The sequence below is a fragment of the Macaca nemestrina genome, chromosome 16 (genome assembly GCF_043159975.1).
Source record: "Macaca nemestrina isolate mMacNem1 chromosome 16, mMacNem.hap1, whole genome shotgun sequence".
Classification (NCBI taxonomy): Eukaryota; Metazoa; Chordata; class Mammalia; order Primates; family Cercopithecidae; genus Macaca; species Macaca nemestrina.
The window spans coordinates 100,966,591-100,976,655 of NC_092140.1; positions in this window are offsets into that span (position 1 = coordinate 100,966,591).

Consider the following 10,065-nt stretch of genomic DNA (forward strand, 5'->3'; position numbering starts at 1 on the left):
GGACTGGATGAAGAAAATGTGGTACATATATACCATGGAATACTATACAGCCATAAAAAGAAACGAGATCATGTTTCTTACAGGGACATGGATAAAGGTGGAGACCATTATCCTTAGCAAACCAACGCAGGAACAGAAAACCAAATACCACGTGCTCTCACTTGTAAGTGGAGGAAAATGATGAGAACACATGAACATGTAGGGGGAGAACAACACACACTGGGGTCTGCTGGAGGGTGCAGGGGGAGAAGGGAGAGCATCAGGAAGAATTGCTAATGGATGCTGGTTTAATACCTGGGTGATGGGATGATCTTTGCAGCAAGCTACTATGGCACACGTTTACCTATGCAACAAGTCTGCACATCCTGCATGTGTACCCCTGAACTTGAAATGAAAGTTGGAAATTAAAAAAATGTTTTGAAGAAAAATACACACTTTCAAGACTATGAAAATCAGCATAGGTAGGAACCCAAAAGACAATGAATAGAAAGCAAATCATAATTAAGACCATTTTCATTGGTCAGTCTAAGTCTGGTGAAGAGCTGAAGAAGCAGCATGTCTAATCCCATCTCATTAACCAAGCTGCCCAACAAAGACAGATGTCTGCTCTTGGTCCATTCTGTCTGAATGAGGCTAGAAAATGTTCATCTTACAACATGGGAGTTAACGGGCATGAGGAACTCTAAGCTTCCCAGCTTGGCCCTTCAAGCCGTTTTTCTGTTAGAAAAGAAATGGTTTGGGGGTTGCTTTTATTAAAAGAAAAAGCTTTACCAAGAACTTCATTTACCCTCTCTATCTGCCTAAAAATTATTTCTCAATAACTCCTGTATTATTTCCCCCAAGATAAGCAAATTTAACTACTATTAGGGGGTGTTGAACGATGATTCTTTTTGGCTACTTCCCACTGAAAAGGGGTGTCATGTGGAGGAACAGCAGCTGGGCCTTCTCCTGAGGTTGATTTAATGGTTCTTGGAAGAATGGCATGTCCATGTTTGGCTCTGCTCATAGCACCATTTGGAGTTTGATTGCTTCTAGGTGAAAAGAGATAAATTTTACAAGAAGATTTAAAATATAGGGTTAGAATATGAGCATTAAGATTACCACCGTTAGGGGGGGCCTTATAGACCTTAACTGATAGCAGAGTTTGGTACCTGTTACACCAATGGACTGCAATACCGGATTGCCTGCACTAGATGTCGCTGTACATTACCAGAAATGTTAATATAAAAGTAAGACTTTCCTTGAGAAATGCATCCATTTCCCTCTTGACTTGCCATTAGAGAAGAAATTTAGTCTAGGCCATCTTTATAACTTGCAATATGATTGGGAGAAATACATTATTGGGTGGCTAAAATAACTTTAGCATTAATTTTGACAATTCCTTTTCTTTATTAAATTTTTTCATGACTTTCACAGACCCTCTTAAAACACACTTCAACTTTACGACTTGTCTTAAACATCCTTCCTTTAAACAACCAGTCATTTCCTTCCAGGACAAGTATTTACAATACAAAATCTTTTCTTATATAAAATTTATTTCTTTATAATCTTTTTTTTTATAGCTTAGAGTGCATTATATTACCAACCTTTAGTAAAAAGTTCTGTTAATCTTAATGATAGCAAAACTTTTATGCTTGCTTCTTATCTGTAACTATTACTCCTGCTATAATCAAAACAGCCTTGACTAAATTTCTCCTGCAATTATTAATCCTTTTATAAGGATGATAATCAGCCAAAATATTACAGCAATTAGAATTTTACAACCAGAATTCCACACTGGGTGCCACAGTGTATAGTCTTATTGCAAATAGTAGCGTGACTGTAACAAGTTCCACAAGAGTGGCATAGTAAATAATTTTCGTTTAAAACTTTACTTGCCAAGATATAACATTTCCCTTCGGGGATTTACAAGGTTACAAATGCAATCTCATGTATAATTAAAATTTCCCTGCAAATATGTGTTAAAAAGAAGTTCTAATATTTGGTGGCAAATTTTGAGAGGAAAGGGCAGAAGTGACAAAAAGTATCTATTGAGGTAAAGGTGGGGTTGAGTAAGATGAGGAGCCCTCCCTCACTCAGTTACTTATCTTTCATGATTTTTAGCATAAGATCTTCTATTTCTCCACATTCCTATTCAGGTCGTTCCTCTGGGCTGTCAGAGGTTGCTCCCTCAGCTCTTCAGGCTTTGACTTGAGTGTGATGTATCCAGGAGTTGATTCCTGTAACTTTTACTGCTGAGAGGGTTGAAAGAAGAACAGTGTAGGGCCCTTCCCAGCTTGGCTTAGGGAAGGAAAGAGATGAGAGTTTTCACTAATGCCTAATTTCCTGGATTATATAAAGGTGGTTTTATTTCCTGGGGTTGGGCTTCTCCTAGTTGTGTTAATTCCTGTTGGAAATGAGCTAGAAGGGTTACATCCTTAACCAATTTAGAGGTTCTCTGCCTGAAAACAATCTCTGAGCACATTGATAAGTTGTATCCTTTCCCAAGTGAAAAGCTTGGCGAAGGATTTTAAGGACTTTCACTGACTGGAGGCTGGCAAATAGAGTTTGCCATCCTGACTGTAGGCATCTGAGGGCTGAAAAGTATGCCCTTGAGAAGTGGCCTATTCTATTTCTGCAGCAGAATACTGAGGTTTAATTTCTTTTATGGAGCCCTCCTAGATTAGAAAGGCTTGAAGTGTGTTAGTGCCTTGAGGCTTCCTTGCCTTTGACTTAGCTGCCTGATCAGCTTATCTATTTCCTTCAGCTACTTCATCCGTTCCCTTTTGATGTTCCCTACCATACTTCCCTGCTATCTCTCGTGGAAGAAAAACTGAGGATTATAATCTGCTAATTTCCTGATGATATTTTATAAGAAACCCATTAGTGGTAAGAAAATGCCTTTCCTTTCAAATGGCAGCATGAGCATGGAAAATCAGGAAGGCATACTTGGAGTCAGTATAAATGTTAGCTACGTTTCCCTTGCTTATTTTAAGTGCTCTTGTAAGAGCTATTAGCTCAGCTAATTGAGCGCTTGTGTTTGGGAAGTGACTACTACGTACTTCTTTGCTTTACTGGCTGTTTGCTACCTAAGAGCTCCCCCTAGAGGACAGTGATTTCGCCACGTTATGTGGGATGTAAACAGTTATTTCCTAGGGTTAACTTGAACAAGGCTTTCTGACTAGAACTATCATGACAATGGCTTGGAATCATGTGTAAATAGGTCCTCCAAACTACAACTAAGGTTGAGAAAAACACTGGATTAGAGTTTTTCCTGAGATGCCACTTATGGTCGTGCTATAGGAAGAGGGGAGGCCTAGATGAGAGAGGAGAAGGGAGAGAGAGAGACTGGCTCAAGTGTTTAGAAGATCTACTTTCATTTTCTCCCTCCCTTCCTTTGTGCTGTTAACATATATTTTTACTTCCACATATTGTACACTTCACACATTTTTATTAGTTTTGCTTTAAATAGAAATAAGATGTTTATTCAAATGAGAAAATAAGATGATTTTATATTCATACCAGAATTACTATATTTCTGGAGTTCTTTATTCCTTTGTGTAGGTCAGACTATCCATCTCTTATGCTCCTTCTGCCTCAACAATTTCCTTTACTATTTCTTTTGGTTCAACTTTGTTAATGATAACATCTCTATTTTCATCTGAAAATAACCTCTTTCCCCTTCATTTTGGAGGACAGTTTTACTAGCTGCAGAATTTAGAATTTCTTTCAGCAAATTGTCTTTTGGCTTTTCTGAGAAGTCATGGTCATCCTCTATTTGGTTTCCCTTTGATAACTTTATAACATGTTTTTCACCTTTGGCTGATTTTAATATTTTTTGTTTTATTCTTGAAATTCAGCAAATTGATTATGATGTATTTTGGGTGTGCGTGTGTTTAGCCTACTTTGGGTTGGTTGTGCTTCTGGGATCTTGGTGTTTGGAAAATGTTCTGCCTTTATTTATTCAACCACTTTTTCTGTTCCTTTCTCTATTTGCAGTTCCAAAGTAACTTATGATGCATGTAAGACTGCTTGATATTGTCTCATAGGTAACAGGCTCTCTTCGTTTTTTTGTTCGGCCTTCTCTTTGTGCTTTAGTTTGGATAGTTTCCATTGCTATGTCTTCAAGTTTTTATTTTTTATTCTGCAGTGTGTAATCTACTGCTAAACTTATTCAGTGAAGTTTCCATTTTATATATTGTATGATTCAACTCTACCAAGATTTATTTGTTTCTTTTATTATGGTTTCAATTTCTTTCCCTGTCATATTATCTTTAATACCTTAAACATATTTACAATGGCTCTTTTAAAGTTCTCACATACTAATTCCATCAATCCCTGTCATTTCTGTGTCTGCTTCCATTGACTGACTTTTATCGTGATTATGGATGGTGTTTTCCTGTTTTGAACAGCATTTTTGACTGGATGTTGGACATTGTGATTATTACATTCTTAAGTGTCTGGATTTCGTTTTCTCCCACTAAATTTTTTTGGTTTTTTGCAGGCAGTTAAATTCATTATGAAGCCCCTTGATGCTTTAGAGGCTTTTTTTTTTTTTTTTTTTTTTTTTTTTGAGACAGAGTCTCACTCTGTCGCCCAGGCTGGAGTGCAGTGGCCGGATCTCGGCTCACTGCAAGCTCCGCCTCCCGGGTTTACGCCATTCTCCTGCCTCAGCCTCCTGAGTAGCTGGGACTACAGGCGCCTGCCACCCCGCCCAGCTAGTTTTTTTGTATTTTTTAGTAGAGATGGGGTGAAACCCCATGTTAGCCAGGATGGTCTCGATCTCCTGACCTCATGATCCACCCGCCTGGGCCTCCCAAAGTGCTGGGATTACAGGCTTGAGCCACCGCGCCCAGCCTAGAGGCTTTTTTTTTTTTTAAGATTTAAGATAAATTTTGTTAATATTAAAAGTCTGGAATAGTTCTTGCTTTAGTGCTAGTTTTGCTCTACTTTCAAGTTATGGCCCTTGTGGGGTCTCCGCGGAATATCTCAAGTATTCCTCAAGGTCTTTCCATTCTGAATGGTTAGATCTAGAATCATGTGGGAGTTCTAAGAATTGTTCAGCACAAACAACCCGAAGCAGGCTAAACATGCGCACACAATACACCATGACCGGTCTGCTGAATTTCTCTGGTAGTTTGTCTTTGTTCAACTTCATTGAGTTTCACTCTAAACATGTACGACTTAGCATCCAGCTATTCACTCCACAATATCCCTGTGGAAATTCCTAGAGCTCTTTCTGTGTATGGCTTGTTTCTCAACAGTACTCTGTGCAGCAGACTCCAGCTGCCTTAGCCTCCCCAAACTTTGCTCTCTGTTTCCTCAACTTAGTGAGAATATTAAGCTTTGCATAGGTACTACTTCCTGGCACCGTGGTCCAAAATCTGCCTCTAGGCAGAAGGGCTGGCAAAGGTTTGGCTCATTTAGTTTATTTCCTTCTCCTTAAAATTATAGTTTTGTGCTGCCCTTTGTCCAATGTCTGAAGATAATAATTTCATTCATTTTTTTCTCAGTATTCTAATAGTTTTAAGCAGGATGACAATTTCAGTACTAGTTACTACATCATGAGTAGTAAGCTGAATTCCCCTCGATTTCTAATTATTTGTGGAGATGGGGTCTTGTTGTGTCACCAGGGCTGGAGTGCAGTGGCATGATCATGGCTTTCTCCAGCCTCTGAATCTTGGACTCCAGCGATCTTCCCACCTCAGCCTCTGGAGTAGTTCGGGCTACAGATGTGTATCCTCATGCGTAGCTGAATAATTTTTAAAAACAGCTTTATTAAGATTTTAATAACCAATTCATTTTAAAGTGTATAATTCAATGATTTTTAGTATATTCATGAATACTGTAACCATCACTGTAGTCAATTTCAGAAAATTTTTATTGCCTCAAAAAGAAACCCTATGTACTTAAAAGATTAACTTTTTACCCCCTCATCTTCCTTCCTGACCTAAGCAAGCACTAATCTACTTTCTATTTCTCTAGATTTGCTTATTATGGACATTTCATATGAATGGAATCATGTTGTATATGGCCTTTTGTGAACAGGGTGAAATCCTGTCTCTACTAAAAATGCAAAAATTAGCTGGGTATGGTGGCCTGTGCCTGTAATCCCAGCTACTCAGGAGGCTGAGGCAGGAGAATTGCTTGAACCTGGCAAGTGGAGGTTACAGTGAGCTGAGATCACACCACTGCACTCCAACCTGGGCGACAGAGCAAGACTCTCTCAAAAAATAAAATAAAATTAGCGAAATGTTTTCAAGGTTGATCCATGTTGGAGCATGTATCAGTACTTCAGTCCTTTTTATGGCTGACTAATAGTCCATTGTATGGATATACAACAAATTGATAATCCATTCATGGATAACTTTTTGAAAATTTCATTGCGTTTTACTTCCTTTTTCCTTTTCGCTTTATCTTCCTTCAAACTGGTATCAGGATTTTTAGTTCATTTGCTCAGAGGTGTCATTTTTGGCAGGAGAGAAAATAGAAGTAGCCTTCAAGAATTTCTGGTCTTTGTTTGTAAGAACCCACTAAATAGAATAGGGTCTGACAAATGGGGTTTGTCCTGGACTAGAGGAGAGAGTTGAAAGGCATCTCTTTGTTCCTGGGAAAAGCCCCAGGAAGACGATGTGCTCCAGGAGTGGCGCGGGGGTTTCCTGGGGATGTGAAGCGTGGGTATGGGGATTTCCAACCTCCCCAAAGGTTCCAGCTCCCCACACCTGGTACAGAAGCCTCATCCAGCTGCCAGACCAAAAAGGACCATGTGTCTTACTGGAGACTGTGTGGGCAGATGACAGAAGAATGAAGTGTTCCGATGCTTTGCACTGTGTAAGACCCTGGAAAGTTGGTACTTCTTGAGGCAGAGCTGCAAGAATGATTGAGGTTGAATTTTTACTAGTCGTGTTGGACAGGGAAATTGGAATGGAAACTAAACTGATTTATAGAAAATAATGAGATACATACATTCTTGCACACCTGATTTTGAGGCCCGAGATGATCCTCACTATGTGAGTTCATTGAATTCAAGAATACAGTGTGAATTTCATAGAAACAAAAGGTGATTCAAAGAGACAGGACATTATGCTTAGAAAAATGTTTTCTATGCCTCATCTTGCCTTTAATCTGTGAGTTTTCTTCATGACCTCTTTCCTATTAGGCATGATAGCTTTATTATGCAACACAAAGTCTTTTAATCATTTTCCAAAAACAACTTGTATCAAAGTTTAAATTTTGGTGAAACATAATGCTCTCAATTTTATACTTTAGGCTGAGCTGATAAACAAATTACCTTTCAGACACGGAAAAAAAATACATTTGGTAAAACATTGAAGACACATTAAGAAAAAGCAAATAGGGGTCACCCAAGGATTTTGAGTGTTTGGGAGTGCCAGTGCATTCTACCAGTCTCAGTGAAGGACATGAGCACACACTACAGTAATCGGAATCTTAGTCGTAGGTGAAATCAGGAAAAGCAACTCTTCTTGTGTTTACTTTTAGTAGTGTCATAAGAATGAACTAGTTCTTCCTGTGTGACCGCAGATGCTCCTGTTTGAGAAAATGCATACCCACCTGGAAGAGCAAAGCACAGGGAAATCTGTTAGGAGCACTAACACCCAGTGAACATTCTGGTGACAGAGATGAAGACTCCAACTGGATTGGATATGTTGGATACATCAGCCAGGCAAGCAACTGGGGCAAGGAAAGTGGCAGCTGTGATGAGGGTGTGGTGACGGAGTGGTCTGCAAACCCGGCCATATTAGAACTACTTAGGGATATGTTTAAAAATATCTATTTCTGGATCCACAGTTGCTTTGTGGGGAGCTGGATGTCGGTGTGTGCTTTTAAACGCTCTCCCAATGATCCCAAGGTACATCACGTCCTACGCAGAAAACTGCTGTCCTACAGGATACAGCCTGGCTAGGGCTATGTCAGTCTTGCTGTTTTGACCATCTTGGGCACTTGCTGAGACTGTGAGGGGGCAACTGCTCCTCTCTATGTGGCTGAGCAGTGGCCTCATGGGCCCCTGGCTTCCTTTCCTTACCACCATTGGAGAGGAGCAGCTCTGGAGATGTCTGAATCTTGAAACTAACATTTGTAATTGGAACCCAGAAAAGTAGTTTACAAAACTGAAAATTTGCTGGGGGATGACACATAATATTACATTTGGTAAAGACTTCATCATGCTGGAAACATTCCTGTCTTAAAACCAGGATGATTTAAATAGGTTTTCAAAGTGGTTTACACGCATTTAAATAAATAATAAGATATTCCCAGAGGTGTCAATTCATTGATAAGCACAGTGTCCTCTGGAGGATCTTATAATCATTTCTGAAAGTAGTTCAGGCACTCAGTGTAACTCACTACAGAAAGCTAACAGGTGTTCCTGTCCTTCTGTAACTCTTGATCTTGATAGGCTGAACAATAGAGTGGCCACCCTCGAGTAATACATTCCGATTAAAACGCAGCACATCAAGCTAGACAAACGCTATTTCCACCCACATGTAGCTAAGGTTTATCGCTTGGCTCATTAATGACAATGGATTTACTAGCAAACAGCCACGCTCTTTGAAAGAAGAAAAATAAATTATACATGGAACTTCTATCCACATGTTATCTGCTGAATTATTAATTAAATGAAACACTTCTGTGTGGAAAGAAGGCCAAGTGTTCTGCAACCTTCTCTGTACATTAGAATCCCCTGAGGATTTGGGAAAACTCGGAGTAGCCTCCCCAAGCACTAGACCAGCAGTTCCCCCAGTGAGCACCAGGAATTCACCTGGTGATGGCGGGGCCCCAGCTTGAGTTTCTGAGTTAGTGAGTCGGAGGGGGGCCCAACAACTGGCATTTCTAACAACTTCCCAGGGGATGCATCTGTCAGAGGTGTTCGAACCAGAGCGACTCCATCTTGAATAGGGGCTGGGAAAATAGGGCTGAGACCTACTTGGCTGCATTCCCAGGAGGTTAGGCTTTCTAAGTCACAGGATGATGACATAGGTTGGCACAGGACACAGGTCATAAAGACCTTGCTCACAACACAAGTTGCAGTAAAGAAGTTGCTAAAACCTACCAAAACCAAGATGGCAACGAAAGTGGCCTCTGATTGTCCTCACTGCTCATTATATGCTAATCGTAGTGCACTAGCATGCTACCAGACACTCCCACCAGCACCAGGACAGTTTACAGATGCCATGGCAACATCAGGAAGTTACCCTCTGTGGTCTAAAAGGGGAGAAATCCTCAGTTCCAGGAAGTGCCCACACCTTTCCTGGAAAACTCAGGAATAATCCACCTCTTGATGAGCATATAATCAAGAAATAACTCTAAATATTTCTGGTCAAGTAGCCCATGCTGCTGCTCTGCTTATGCAGTAGTCATTCTTTATTCCTTACTTTGCTAATAAACTTGCTTTCACTTTATGCATTCACCTCTAATTCCTTCTTACACAAGAGCCAAGAACCCTCTCTTGGGGCATGGATTAGGACCCCTTTCATGTAACACATCTGCTGCTGCCTAGGACTCTGCATGGAGAGTCACTGTTTTAGGTCAAGGTCGTCACAGTCTCTTGATGGACACTGTTTATCAGTATTTCCTAACCCTTTGGGATTTCCTCCCATCTGACTTCCTTCTTTTCCTCCTTCCTTCCCACTGTGTCCGGAATTGGTGGGTTCTTGGTCTCGCTGACTTCAAGAATGAAGCTGCGGACCCTCGCAGTGAGTGTTACAGTTCCTAAAAAGATGGTGTGTCTGGAGTTTGTTCCTTCAGACGTTCAGATGTGTCTGAAGTAGTGGGTTTGTGGTCTTGCTGACTTCAGGAGTAAAGCTGCAGACCTTTGCAGTAAGTGTTGCAGCTCTTAAAGGCAGCGCGAAAGCTGCAGACCTTTGCAGTAAGTGTTGCAGCTCTTAAAGGCAGCGCGTCTGGAGTTGTTCATTCCTTCTGTTGGGTTTGTGATCTCCCTGGCTTCAGGAGTGAATCTGCAGACCTTTGTGATGAGTGTGACAGCTCAAAATGGCAGCACAGACCCAAAGTATGAACAGCAGCAAGATTTATTAGCTTCAAAAGAACAAGGCTTCCACAGCATACAAA